General features: G+C 27.5%; 1 pseudogene; it reads left to right on the top strand.

Moving 5' to 3' along the window:
- The first annotated feature begins 1,692 nt into the window (after positions 1-1,692).
- Positions 1,693-2,709, top strand: LOC107473695 (receptor-like protein 44; annotated as a pseudogene).
- Positions 2,710-4,587: the final 1,878 nt, after the last annotated feature.

Here is a 4,587-nt window from a genome sequence, read left to right on the forward strand (position 1 = left end):
TGTTTCAATTGAGAATAACAAATAAAAATATTTAAAAAATAATAAAAATAAGTTTAAAATAATTTTTTTTGTATTTTTTATTACTGTTAAAATAATTAAACAATATTAAATGTAATAAATATATAATTATGTATGTTACTACTATGAAATTATGAATGTTACATTAGATAAGATAACATGAGATTATTATTGTCGTGATATCACTTTTTTCAAAAATTTAAGTTGATAGAAGGAGACAATATAAATTGTTATATCCTATGACGTACAGACACGACATGAGACATGCCAACACACGAATTTTAAAATCTTATAAGATACGGGACACGTATATATATATAAAATATAAAGTATTTTTTACATATATAATAATGATATTTTGATATTTATTGATATTAAAATATAAATTAATTTTTTAAATATTTTTAATATCTTATTTTAATTATAAAGTATTTAGAATATATTTTTGTTTTAATAATAATAATATATACTATATCTAAATTTATTTTAAGAATACATGTTAAGAATAACGTTGAACACGCTGACATGTGATGGTATTTAGATGTGTCCAAGTATATCTGGAGAATTTTTTTTACTTTTTATTAAGATACGGTTAGACACAACAGACACGTGTATCAGACGAGTGTCGATGAGTGTCATATCCGAAATGTGTCTAATACAAAGACACAACAACTCAGCAAAGTGTCCGTGCTTCATAGGTTATATCTTTAACACTTTCCTTAAAGTAAAAGTTTCCTTTGAGTTTGTTTGATTTTTTTGCATGTGTTTATTTTTCCCTCTTTTTATTTGTTTTATGGATTTTTCTTTTTTCTTTTGGGATTCACTAAAAATTGAACTCTAGACCTTTCAAACATAAAACTCTGATACCATATATGATATCACTTTTTTCAAAAATTTAAATTGATAAAAAAAGATAAAATGAATGATTACATCTCTAACAATTATCTTTAAAATATTATTGAAAAAGAAATTATATGCTATATATTAAACTAAGAGCGGATGTAAAATTCAAAACTAATCCAACCCGATTATATGAGTACCTAGCTAACTTGTCCAATAAACAGATCAAATTAGATAAAATCTAATTTTTATTTGATCATACTTATCTTTAATTAGTTCGGATATCGAATTTATGCATGATTACTAAATCTGAACCGATCTGAATATCCAATTAGTTTATTATTATAATAATAATAATACTATTAACCCTAATTTTATCTCCCAACCACTTTGAACCCACCATTTTCCTTTTTTTCCACTAACTCAACCCTAGAAAATTTTTTCACCCCTACCAATCCTAAACTCCAACTCATGCCTTTGTCCTAACTAATCGCCACCATCTTTTTCAGTGGCAACGATTCACTGCTCTTTTCTAGCCTGTGACCATGGTTCGTATGACATACTTGAGTTAATAGGATAAAATAACATAACTAAAGTTTGTAGAGAAAAAATAAATATAACTGAATGAAAATTTAAATAATAATAAAAATAATATAATTAAATAATAAAATTATAATTTCTCAAAATATATAAAAAAGTTTATAATACTCTTTTATATAATATAAAAATAATATTTATACAAAAAAATTATACATAAAAAAAACCTTACTAATTTTTTTTCTTTATTTTTCGTTCACTTAAACTTACAAAAGTTACATATGAATAACATAAGCAATGCTTCGTGTTATAATGTATGTAAGTATGACGGTAAAGAATATTAAATAAAATCTTCTTTTTGGTTATCAAAAATCACGTTTGCAGGCTTGCAGCTACATCCAAAGTAGTCAACTAGCTTTTTGATAATCTTATTTTAGGAAAAACTATCATTTGTACTCATGAATTTTGTGAACGCTGACAAAAGTACCCATCAAACAAGAAAACTAACGTTGTACCCATGAAAGATGGATTCCGTGTGACAATAGTACCCAAACCATGATTTTTCATTGACTTTTTAATAAAATTCTCAAATTACCCGGCCCCTTCTATCTTCTTCCCCAAATTTCAAATTTTACGACCCTCCTCCTTCATCTTCCTCCTCTGCTGCTGCCAGCCACCTTGTGGAACGACTACTATCCAACTTGAAAAGGGCAACCTGCAACAACGGCCGCATCTTGAGGCTCTCCCTCAACAACCTCTCTCTCAGAGGAACCATCTCTCCCTTCCTCTCCAACTGCACCTACCTCCAATAACTCAACCTCTCCTCCAACGCCCTCACCGGACCCATCCCTCCCGACATCCAGTCCCTCGTCAACCTCGCCGTCCTCAACCTCTCTTCTAACCAACTCCAAGGCTAGATCCCGTCACAGCTCACAATGTGCGCCTACCTCAACGTCATTGACCTCCATGATAACCTCCTCACTAGTCCCTTCCCCAGCAATTGGGCCTCCTCGTCAGGCTCTCCACCTTTGATGCCTCTAATAACAGGCTTTTCGGGTCCATACCGCCTTCTTTGTCCAACCGGACCGGCACTCTGTCCCGCTTCAACGCTACCTCTACGGCTACCCTCTTCCGCCCATCAAGATCAAGGGCCTGTCTGTTTTGGCCATTGTTGAGATTGGACTCGGGAGTGGCCTTGCCAGCCTCGTCCTCAGCTTCAATGGAGTTTGCATATGGTTGAAAGTCACGGAGCACAAGATGGCTCTGGATGAAGGCAAAATCAGTCAGCTCATGCCTGGTGGCTGGCAGCAGTAGAGGAGGAAGACGAAGGATGAGGGTTGTGAAATTTGGAATTTGGGGAAGAAGATAGAAGGGGTAATTTGAAAATTTTATTAAAAAGTCAACGAAAAATCACGGTTTGGATACTATTGTCACATGGAACCCATCTTTCATGGGTACAACGTTAGTTTTCTTGTTTGATGGATACTTTTGTCAGTGTTCGCAAAATTCATGAGTACAAATGGTAGTTTTTCCTTATTTTATTGTTAAGAAGCTGGAAATTGATGGCAGCATGAATGAGCTATTTGACTAAAGTCAAACTTTGCACCTTTAATACCAATTTGGCTAGATATTTGATTCTATCTAATTAAATTTTATCGCGCACTTGCATGATTATCAAGATTGGATAATGCTAGGGAGACAAAAAAAAAAAGAAAAACAGTCAGAACTTGCCTTATTTAGTATTCATTAATTGTCGCAACAATTAATAAATACTAAATAAGGCAAGTTATAGTTGATTTTGTCTGATTTTCTTTGGTTATCAAACATTTCTCATCAAAATTAACTTTAATTTTGATACTTTTACAATTCGTTTCTTCGTCTAATTTGTTTATTTTTTCTGTTCATTTAGTTTTTTACTGCGGTATATTTTCCATTTATTTAGGAATCTAATTACTTTATTGCTTCAACTTGAATTTAATCGATTCGAATTGGTTCGAATCCAATGACAAAACACTTTAAATTTGATCTGAACCGAATTTATTACAATTTTATTGGTCAAATTCTCAATTTTTTTGAAATATAACTATCCAACTCATCTATATCCCTACGTTAAATAACTTTAGGAAAAATTCTACTCTCATTTCTTGTGAAATATTAAAATGACACTTCTCTTCTTTTTATTTTATAAATGTATATTCTTCTCCTTTTTAACTTTTAAAAAACTTTCTCTTTAATCCATTTAAAATTTTTTGTGTTAACTATATTAACTTTATCCATTTTTTAAGAAAAAATAAATTATTTTTTAAAAAAATACCCATTAACAAAAAATCTATTTTTTATCATTAAATTTGGCTTACTAAAATACTCTTTAATAAATTATTCTTTTATTGATTAAATTGTATTTTTACTAAAATATTTTTTAAAAAATTAATAATTAATTTATTTTTTTGTAAAATACCTACCTTTTAATAATTTTTTAATTATTAAATTGTGATTTTACTAAAATTTTTGTTGATAATTATTTTTATATTTACTATTAATTTTTTGATATCAATATATATTATTTTAATATTAAATAAAAAAATCTTACCACTGTTAATATGTATAACAATTAATATATATTGATATTAAAAAATAATCTCACTAAAATTTTTTAGTTAATGTTAAAATAATAAATATAGATATCAAAAAATTAATAGTAAAATATAAAAAAATTGTTAACGAAAATTTTGGTAAAATTATAATTTAATAATTAAAAAATTATTAAAGGGTATTTTAGAAAAAAATAATATAATTATTAATTTTTTTAAAATGCAATTTAATTAATAAAAGAATAATTTATTAAATGATATTTTGTTAAGCAAAATTTAATAATAAAAAATAAAATTTTTGTTAATAAATATTTTTGTAAAAAATAATTTTTTTTAAATGGATAAAGTTAACATTAGTTAACACAAAAAGTTTAAACTAGATTAAAAAAAGGGGTTTTTTAAAAGTTAAAAGAGAGGAGAATGTATATTTATAAAATAGAAGGGAGAAAAGTATTATTTTAATATCTCGCATAAAAAAATGAAATTTTTTTATAACTTTATTATCTGTTTTACTATTTTTTAAAAATTTGGACAACATACATTAATTTATCAGTTGAATCTTTTAGATATGAGAATAATGATTGTAAATTACAGAAATACT

This window comes from Arachis duranensis, chromosome 2 (assembly GCF_000817695.3).
Source record: "Arachis duranensis cultivar V14167 chromosome 2, aradu.V14167.gnm2.J7QH, whole genome shotgun sequence".
NCBI classification, from domain to species: domain Eukaryota; kingdom Viridiplantae; phylum Streptophyta; class Magnoliopsida; order Fabales; family Fabaceae; genus Arachis; species Arachis duranensis.